Source organism: Mustelus asterias, chromosome 2, assembly GCF_964213995.1.
Source record: "Mustelus asterias chromosome 2, sMusAst1.hap1.1, whole genome shotgun sequence".
NCBI classification, from domain to species: domain Eukaryota; kingdom Metazoa; phylum Chordata; class Chondrichthyes; order Carcharhiniformes; family Triakidae; genus Mustelus; species Mustelus asterias.
The window spans coordinates 112,349,169-112,359,950 of NC_135802.1; the positions used below are offsets into that span (position 1 = coordinate 112,349,169).

A 10,782-nucleotide genomic window follows, 5' to 3' on the forward strand; every position below is an offset into this window, starting at 1 on the left:
ATTTTACCCCTCCCCCCTCACACCCCACCCCCACCTGCCCAACCCGGCCGATTCTGAGGCAGGGAAGAAAGCGTAAAATTTCATGTATGGGATTCCCTCTGGGATACAGCATACTCCAATCCAAAATGCATTTCACGGTGGGGCGAGCAGAATCTCAGATGAAAAGCCTGTCCTTGTCCCTATTAGAGCCTTTAAGAGGCCATCTAAGGGCCTTTTCCCGTCCAGCCTCAATTTTTAGACTGTCAGGTGTCAGTTGGATCTGATGCCAAATAGAAAAAGTTTACAATCTATATCTCGTGCGGGAAGTTGGAGGGGGGGCTTTCAAACTGAAAGTCCCTTCAGATCTGGGGTGCCTCCCCTCAGGGACCTGGAAGCTCTGGCTATCATCTGCCTACTCCTTGGCCTATCCCCGGACACCAAGATTGTCCTACTCCCTACCCTCCAGTGCATCCCTTACTCTCTTGCCTCAGAGGCCCATAGTACTTACCTGAAGCACGGTCCTAGGCCTTAGGTCAGACATGGCACCGCAGTGCCTCTTTCTGGCCACTGCAGCATTGTGCCTAGAGAGGCTGGAGAGTGCACAGCTCTCCACGGTGGGATGTTCCTTCAAGGTCAGACAGAAGTCCCTCCTGCTGCCAATCAATGCTCAATTGAGAGTGAAATGGCAGCGGGACTTTCAGCGATGCATTCCCTGCTGAGCGCTCGCCAACCTGAAAATTTAGTCCCTTTATGTCTGGTCCCAGAAGGATTTCCCATTCACTTCTCTTGGCTGACATGCATCCTGATTACACAGTACAGTGGGTTCCTACTGTTGTTGCTTTCCCTTTGCTAGCTGAACACATGACAAAGGGCAACAAAGGTTCACGTGGCCATGAGGTTTGACACCTGATTTTGAAAATGGATATGGCTTTATCTTTCCAGAGATTTAACTGTTGTGTTTTATTCTATTGACATATCTTTTATTGGCACACGTTTTATAACCAAGAATCAAATCAGGGTCATTGAATTATGGAGAGGTTTAATAAATACTTATTTATTAAGGTTTTGGGGAAAAGAAGTAAGATGAAGGCCTATTCAGGGAGTTAAAAAATGATTATTATAGATAAACAACTTAAAAATCTAAATATGAAAATCAAACTTTTAACAATTTAACATATTGTTATGGCTAGATGAGGAGGGATAAATAACTCCTTATTGTGCCACTCCAAGTCTGACTGTAATAGAGCTTTTTGTGAATTTAGCAATGATTTATTAATTTTATTTTTTATTTATTAGTGTCACAAGTAGGCTTACATTAACACTGCAATGAAGTTGACATGCTTTGTCAAAGCTGCAGGCGTCCAATGATGTATGCTTTCAAATTATAAAGAGCTATTCAGATAGATGTTTGGAATTTAAACAAAGAGCATGATAAGTTTATTGATCTTACTTCCTGAATTAAAAACAAAACTGGGTAAGTCGCAACCACCATTCATACATCACACACATTCTCTGGGCCTACACGCACATATTAATACAGATGACAGGGTAAGAGAATAGGCTCCAAGATGTTTTTATAGTTTGTGAAGGAGATAAACAATCAAATAAGTAGATGGTTAAGTGTCCTTTGACTGGTCACGATGTGATAATTCCACATCGTGTCCTTCTTGTCAAGTTGTCTTCCTGAGTGTAGCTGTAAGCAGCAGAATTCTACGTTTGATAGCCAAAAGATCTTGCTTTTAGTAGATGCCTCTTCTCAGAGTGGTTGCTTTGAAAATCCAGGTGCGATACTTTTGAGAAAGAGGAGAAACAACTTTCTTATAGCTTTTCAGGGCAGTGGCACAGTGATTAGCACTGCTGCCTCATAGCGCCAGGTACCCAGGTTTGATTCCCAGCTTGGGAGTTTGTTCATTTTCCCTGTGTCTGCGTGGGTTTCCTCTGGGTGCACTGGTTTCCTCCCACAATCTGAAAAATGTGCTGTTTAGGTGGACTGGCCATGTTAAATTCTCCCTCAGTGTACCCGAACAGCCACTGGAGTGTGGCGACTAGGAGATTTTCACAATAACTTCATTGCAGTGTTAATGTAAGCCTACTTGTGTCTAATAAATAAATCAGTACTGCATTCTAATTTCTCCTTGTGTTCTCTCTGCCTTGGTAAATAGTTAATAAAAGTTCTGCTGGTTGTATACTCCAGAGGAATTCGATTACTATGTCTGGTGTGGTCATTATTACGTAGACACAGTGAGAAGTCTCACAACACCAGGTTAAAGACTTTAACCTGGTATTGTGAGACTTCTTACTGTGTTTACCCCAGTCCAACACCGGCATCTCCACATCATTATTATGTAGAACAGGTATTACATTCTGATGTCTCATTTCAGAAATATTTGAAGAGTTCCAAGGTAGTGTGAAAACCAACAGGAGTGGGGCTGGGGGTGATGGTGGTGGGGTGGGGTTGGGGGGAATTGAGTGCCTATTCCCCTTTTGTCCTAAGTGGGTGGAATCCAAATCATAAAATCTGGCTGGCCAGTGGTTCTTCGTTGTCTTATTAGGATTACAGTTTGCTGTTTCTTTTTAAAATCTAACCAGAAAAAAGATAATTAAAATGTGTATTATTTTAAAAATCCTCATAAAATATTCATAGTTCAAATATTTAGTTAGCAGTCATCAAGATGCCTCCTGGATCAATGTGTTATATCATTCTGGCTGGAATTACCAGCTCCCCCAGCCTCTGAAAGGAATCTCATGTTGGAGATTACAAGTTACCCTGCTTCCACTAGAGGATCATACACTGCATGAACACTTCAGTGGTTAAAGCTCCTTGCAGGGCCATTGGACGCCCTGCTATCAACAGCATATATTTATAAGACACCTCCTGTGCAAGTGCTAGAATGCCCTGCAGCACAGGAAATGTATCCATGGAAACTTAGGCAGAGGTAAATGTGGCAGAGTGACATATGGGCATGAACTGCTCTGTGAGTGAACAAAAGTTGTAGGGAGCACATAATACTGCTGCCGTCAGGCTGCAGTGAGATGGCAAAGTCATTACTTCTGTAGAGGCTTAAAATTAAGTTTAAAATCATGTAAAGGAACATGGCGACAAGATACTCCTCACCATATGGAGAGTGTTTTAGGCTGACTGAAACAATCAAATCCTAGTCAGAACACTGATAAATATCAGAAAGTAAGAAAATGCGGCAGCAACATAAAACAATATCAAATTAAGAAATACTCTGAGGGCACAGGAAAATAAAAAAATGAATTAGATGTCATGGTGGCACACAGTGGATAGGGCAGCACAGTGCCACAGTGGTTAGCACTGGTGCCTCACAGCATCAGGGACCCCAGGTTCAATTCCGGCCCTGGGTGACTGTCTATACCTTTAAGACCTGGTTGGCTGTAGAGATTTGCATTCTAATCAGTATTCTGCAACTTGATTTTGTGTCTCTGTGCCCTGTTTGAGAGCAGATTTCCACTCCATCTGACGAAGCAGCAGCGCTCCGAAAGCTAGTGGCGTTTGCTACCAAATAAACCTGTTGGACTTTAACCTGGTGTTGTTAGACTCCTTACCATATGGAGTTTGCACAGTCTTCCCATATCCATGTAAGTTTCCTTTGGGTGCTCCGGTTTCCTCCCACAGTCCAAAGATGCGCGAGTTAGGTTGATTGGCCATGCTAAATTGCCCTTTTAGTGTCAGGGAGATTGGCAGGATAAATGTGCGGGGTTACGGGGATAGGGCCTAGGTGGGATTGTTGGTAGTGCAGGCTTGATGGGCCGAATGACCTACTGCACTGTAGGGACTCTATGAAAAACACAACTGAGCTGGCAGAGGAATAGAGTTACAGAGAGACAACCCACGGAAGCAGAGGATTTTCACATTGTTAGAAATAATAGTCCTTTTCAGGGAGAGTACATGAGAGAGAAAGTAATAGAAAGATGAGCTGATTGTGTTAGCGGAAGAAGGTGGGAGGAGGAACATAAGGGACACAACTGTCGACATAGATATTTGGACTAAATGGCCTGTTTTGTTGCTGAAGACCCGAGGTGAGTTGATGACTCAGTAAATGCAGTCCCGTGGCATGGCCCAGCAACAAAATGGAAAACGCTCTGGTTGACATTGAGTTCTAGGAACCTCATCAAGTACATAGCTTATCCGGAAAACTCAGCAAGTGTAGGATTTGTAACATACTGTATACAGGGACACATTGCCTGGAGTCTTTTAGTAAGATATTGGTAACAAAAATATTCAGTTAAAAATGTTCTTATGGCGAACAGTAATCATCAGTAAGCACTGATATGCTTTCTAAGTTGCAGATTGCGATTATCAACACATCATAAACCAGGTTTGATTAACAAAATTTAGGGTGGCCCGGTGGCACAGTGGTTAGCACTGCTGCCTCACAGTGCCAAGGACTCGGGTTCAATTCCTGGCTTGGGGCACTGTGTGGAGTTTGCACATTCTCCCCGTGTCTGCGTGGCTTTCCTCCGGATATTCAGGTTTCCTCCCACAGTCCAAAGATGTGCTGCTTAGATGCATTGGCTATGCTAAATTGCCCCTTAGTGTCCCGGGATGCGTAGGTTAGAGGGATTAGCGGAGTAAATATGTGGGGTTGCGGGGATGGGGCCTGGGTGGGATTATTGTCAGTGCAGACTCGATGGGCTGAATGGCCTCCTTCTGCACTGTAGGGATTCTATGATATGATTTCTATGATAAAATTCATACTTTGCTTGATTTTCCTATTGGCTTATTGCTTCCATTGAACTTTGGATCACTAGATTATATTCTTTACATCACAAATTACCAGATTTCTCCTAGACGATAAGCCTTAACTGCACCTTAAATAACACAACAGCTTATCCCATCCAGATAAAGCAGATGGAAATCGAAGAACAAGCATGACAGATAATAAGCAAGAAATATAATGAATCTAATGCAACTGAAATTGGTATGTGTAAAATGCAGATTAATTCTTAATGAAAGGTACCAGTTTACCACTTAATCCAGCTGCACCAGACTAATCATTAAAAAAAACCTTTTCTGAATTGCTTCTACTTTCCCTTCCTGGCACAGTGGTTAGCACTGCTGCCTCACAGCGCCAGGGACCTGGGTTTGATTCCCGGCTTGGGCAACTGTCTGTGTGGAGTTTGCACATTCTCCCCATGTCTGCGTGGGTTTCCTCGGGTGCTCCGGTTTCCTCCCACAGTCTGAAAGACGTGCTGGTTAGGTGCATTGGCCACGCTAAATTCTCCCTCAGTGTACCTCAACAGGCGCCGGAGTGTGGCGACTCGGGCAATTTCACAGTAACTTTATTGCAGTGTTAATGTAAACCTATATGTGACTAACAAATAAGCTTTAAAAACTTTACTTTTCTTCCAAAACCAACAAATTATGGTCTGTCTTTTCAACTTACCTTTCTTTCTTTAAATAGATTATTCTCTACCAGGACACCTGATATTTTTCTCTTCAGCTCTTTATTACTAATTTACATTCAAAATAAATACCAAAATACTTTTAAAAATTTACTTGTATAGAGATGTGGATCTTCAACTTACACTGTCCTTGTCATTGCTGCAGCCGTAGGTTTTCAGTGATGGAAAAGTTACATTTTCAGTAACATCCCTTCAGCAATTTTCACTTCAGGTCAGGAGGTTCAACAATATGTTGCAGCAATACTTTCAGCTCATTGCCCACTTTACTTGGTAAACATGCACAAGACAAAAATCAGTGTTCATTTCATCCAAAGCACCAGTGTACTTTGTACATTGTACTTTGTCAGGAAAAGACCTTGAGAACAGAATCGTGTAGAATAGTAGAAAAATCTTCGCATTAATTTTCTCATCCTGGAACATACAATACCACCCTTCTTTTCAGAGGCAAATGCATTTTAATTAAGCTTGCGTATCTGAAATTTAAACACGCTATGTCTCACATACAGAAAATATGCTGACATGAAAGATTGACAGGTCAGTTATGCAACTGAAAGACAGTGATACAAGTTGTGAAAGTAAAACTTGATTGGTTTAATTTAGCCCTAAAACCGTGGACTGCCTCTGGCTCCGACATATTGGGCTAAAGATTGATGTTCTCTGTTTCATGGGTGGGTGGGGAAGAAGGGGGTTGCAATTGGTGATCTGCCCATATCGGTTCCAGTGAAAGTAGGCAGCTTGCAAGTTTGGTGCTGCCCATCCCTTAGCTTAACTGATTGGAGGACAGGGCCATGTATCTGTCATGCTGCCTCTGTACTCAACAGCTGCCGAGAAGCGTGTCCTGATTCACCTGGTGCAGATAGCCTTCTGTTCTTAAAGACAGTCTGTATCTCTTAAAAGGGAAACGACACTGAATTTCAGGGGGCTGTTGCTGAATACAGTTGCTGCAATCTTAAATGAGGAAAATGGAGCACCAGGCAGAGAGAGGTTCCAAGGGTCACAGTTGCAGAACCATATTTTTTGTGGGCCAGGAAGCCCTCAAGGACCATCCTCAGATGAAATTGGAAAAAGTTGGTCAAAGAAGTCAATTTCCAAGGTTTGGACCTGAGGACCTGACAGTACACTTCTCACTGCCTCAGAAAACAGCCAACATTATCAAGAGCCTCACGAACCCAGGACATACTCTCTTCCACCTTCTTCTGTTGGGAACAAGATACAAACGCCTGAGAACATGTGCCAGCTGACTCAAGAACAGCTTCTTTCCTGCTGCCATCAGACTTCTGAATGGACATACAATAAATTAAGCTGATCTTTCTCTACACCCTAGCTGTGACTGTAACATGATATTCTGCACCCTCTCCTTTCCTTCTGCCCTATGTAGCCTATGAATGGTATGTTTGTCTGTATGGCGTGCAAGGAACAATACTTCTCACTGTATCCCAATACATGTGACAATAATAAAGCAAATCAAAGAAAGTCTAATGATCTAACTTGGGTGGTCAAATTCAGTGAATACATCTTCCCATGATAAAAAAAACTTTGTAATTCTCGTCTGTACCCTTCCTGGTGCAATCACATTTTTCCTGCAGCGTGTTACCCAGAACTGCATGCAGTGCTCTACCAATGACTTATACAATTATACAATTCCTGCATAATCTCCCCTTCTATTCTATGCCTCAGTTAATAAAGATAAGTATTCTATATGCTTCCTTGATCACCTTATGAACCTATCTAGCCATTTTGAGGAATCTGTCCCCATTTACTTCAAAGACCCTTGTTCCTCTATACTTCTCAGTATTCTACAATTGATGTATTGCCTTGCCTTGTTAACCTTCCCCAAATGCATTACCTCACATTCCTCTGGAGTGAACTCCTTTTGTCACACTTCTGCCCGATCATTCTCCAGCTTTATTCATTATCTACCACATGACCATTTTCGGTATAATCTGCAAGCTTCTTAACATGCTTTCAAGTCCAAATCATTGATGGATACCAAATAAGCAATGCTATGGATCAATTTTCATTCATTTGTTGCATTTTTTGTGTGACTTGCTGATCTGTGGAGTGGCATCACTGAGTACGTAGTCCATCTGTTGATGATAGATGGAAGCACCTTATATTGATTACATTCCCAGATAAGGTCAGTACTAAATCACTTATTTTCTTCCTGTGGGATGACCTTATATTCATTTCTTTCTGTTAGCACTCAAAACTAATTTCGCCTGCTTTGAGAGAATGTTGACAAGATTATCTGCAACGCTCCAGAACTTTAAGCCATTTTTTTATACCTCATAACAAAAGATGCTAAGGAAATAAATATTCTCTGAGTGACGACAGCAAATCATTTGCTTCCCTGCTGGTTGAATGCCTTCTGAAGATTGGAATGAACATCTTTGGTTTGGGGTCAAGATCATTTCAATGATTGATAAATTACACCAGTTTCAAAATTAGTACGTGTAATACGAACAGACCAAATCGGAATAGTTTTTAAAGTAAATGGGTTAAAGACTTACTTAAAATAGAAGTCAGAGAAATATGATGACAGTGTGGTATTTGTCCAGTAATATTGCTAGCAGATATTTCTGTCTTTATGTATATTACTACTTGCTTCTGGCTGGCCTGGTTTTTAATATTTTCATTTTGTTATGATCTCTGTGGGGATTCATAAACCAAAAGAGCCAACATTACTGAACAACTCCCAAATGAAGAAATTACAGAACAAGATTATGGGTGAGATGCTCCGGCCTCCCAGCCACATGTTTCCTGCCGCGGGAAGTGGCCCGTTATTTGTTAGTGGCGGTATTGTCTGGTCCCACCAATGGTCAATGGGAATTCCTATTGACGTCAACCCATGCTGGCGGGAGTGGAGAATCCCGTCGGCGTGAATGGCTGGAAAATTCCGGCCTATACATTTTTGTAACTTTTACTTTCACGTGAATCAGAATCAACTTAACATCAACGCAAATTAACAGGCAAATCACGGTCACTATGAATTATACATGGAAAAACAGAAACAGATCTCGTGGATCATCTACACACTCCGCTGTATTGCATCAATTTCAGCCACACAATTCTGATTTTCACTAGGCAGAATTCCAATCTCTTTCCTCCCTTGCCGATTATCTGCCAGCAGCAGCATCTGCCTATGTCGGGATCCACACATGCAATCTTCTGTGCAATGGCATTCTTCTTTCTGGAGTCCTCTCACCTACCGTTAGACATTTTATCGCCCAGAACCACCTTTACCTCTGTATGGTATGGCTGATTCTGACCAATCACTTGGAAATGAAACGAAACAGCGGCAGGACCCCTAAACGTGCCTTCCAATCACTCAGGAATCCAGCTATCTAACTCAGTCAACTGAGTGCTTCCTCATCCTTCACCTCCTCTCTTTCCTCTTTGTCTTTCTGCCACATAGTCTCCGTATTCTAAATTCCTACCTGTTGTACGGCTTCCAGGTCAGGCCACATGGACCCGTACTTATTATCCAAAAAGCATACTTGATTCGTTTACAAGTGATAAAAACCTGTCAATGGCCCATTCAAACATTTTTAAAAATTACAGATTCCCAAACATTTAAGTAATTTAACATTTTACCGCTCTTGAGTCAAAGGCTGTCACACACTTTTTCATATGCTGTATACATTTTCAATCAATTTCTCCCAGATATTTTTTCCCCTTCATCTTGTGATTCACAAGGATACAAATGACAGTTATATTCTTAAAAAGTTAGGATTTGATTTTTACATGCATGGAGGTACAATGGATTTTGATATTTACATCTGTAAAATCCTGGCCCATATGCACATCTGCATTTACATCCACCAATATTTAATTATTTCTTCTGAATAGGTTACATAATAACAGTATGCTATTGACTGATAGCATTTCTGTTGCAGAACTGTTTCCTAAAAAAATAATCTTTTCTCAGTTAAAAATGTCAGCATCGTCAGATGCAATCTTCTGTGCAATGGCATTCTTCTTTCTGGAGTCCTCTCACCTACCGTTAGACATTTTATCGCCCAGAACCACCTTTACCTCTGTATGGTATGGCTGATTCTGACCAATCACTTGGAAATGAAACGAAACAGCGGCAGGACCCCTAAACATGCCTTCCAATCACTCAGGAATCTAGCTATCTAACTGCATGTGTGGATCCCGACAAAGTCTGAGATCACATACCAACCGACTCGAGAACAGCTTCTTCTCTGCTTCCATCAGACCTTTGATGGGCTTACGTATAATTAAGTTGATCTTTCTCTACACCTCACTATGACTGTAACTATATTCTGCACCCTCTCCTTTCCTTCTCTCCTATGTACTCTATGAATGGTATGTTTTATGTGTATAGCACACAAGAAACAATATTTTTCACTGCATGCTAATACATGTGACAATAATAAATCAAATCAATATTGAGAACTGAGAGAGAACTCACAAATTGGAAAAATGAGTGAGCTGAAATTGTGTGTGACATTAGTGCAAATATGCGAATTGTGTTCCTATGAAATGCTTTAGTCCAATATGTAAATGATGGCAGAGAATCACAGAACTTCATTTATTTTAAATAACTAATTTATTAAAATAGTGGTGAGATTCCATTGACTATGCAGACTATGTAGGCACAAGAGGGACTAATTGAACTGTGTTAATAGTGAGGAGACGCATTTGTTCATAATTCATCTGTATGCACAGTCCTACTCAGTTTCTAAAATTGGATAACCTTCAGTCAGTTCAATAATTGAACTAAGGCATGAACCTTGAGCCACTGCTTCTCATATATGGAAGAGTGGAATTCATGTATAATGTATATTTCTTACAGATGCACACTGTAACATACATTGCACTTAAATTTATATCTATTCTTTCCACTACTTTAAATCAATTAACCATGTTTTTATTCCTTTCTCAAAGTTACAAAGTCAGTGCACTTAATCCATCTCTTTGCTTGCTCAAAAAAACAATTCAAATTCAAATTGAATCCAATTCACAGTCCCCACAAAAGGGCCACGTTAGATTCAAGCTGACAAGAACATATATATATATACCTGATCTCAAGCTTGATCCTACACTTGATCTTAGCCAAAAGGCCGAGAAGTGATCAACTATGTAACAGCAGGTTACATTCAATTCATCCACACAGTCTTACATGGGCTGCTCAGAAAGTTGCACCTTTGTATAAAATCCCTCAGCATTATGGAATAATTGTCCAGATAATATCATGATTATAATTGTAACTTCATTCTTCATCTGTGGGCACAAAACCCAAATAGGAATGACACCCAGTGCTTGGTTAACCTAAAGCAGACTGGACACATTACATGAATCTTCCCAGAATTAAACGTGTCACTCAGCATATGAACAGTACAGCCCTAA

At 41.1% G+C, this 10,782-nt stretch overlaps 1 pseudogene; it reads right to left on the minus strand.

The window, feature by feature from the left end:
* Positions 1–10,349: 10,349 nt before the first annotated feature.
* Positions 10,350–10,508, minus strand: LOC144481866 (U2 spliceosomal RNA; annotated as a pseudogene).
* Between the last annotated feature and the right edge of the window lie 274 nt (positions 10,509–10,782).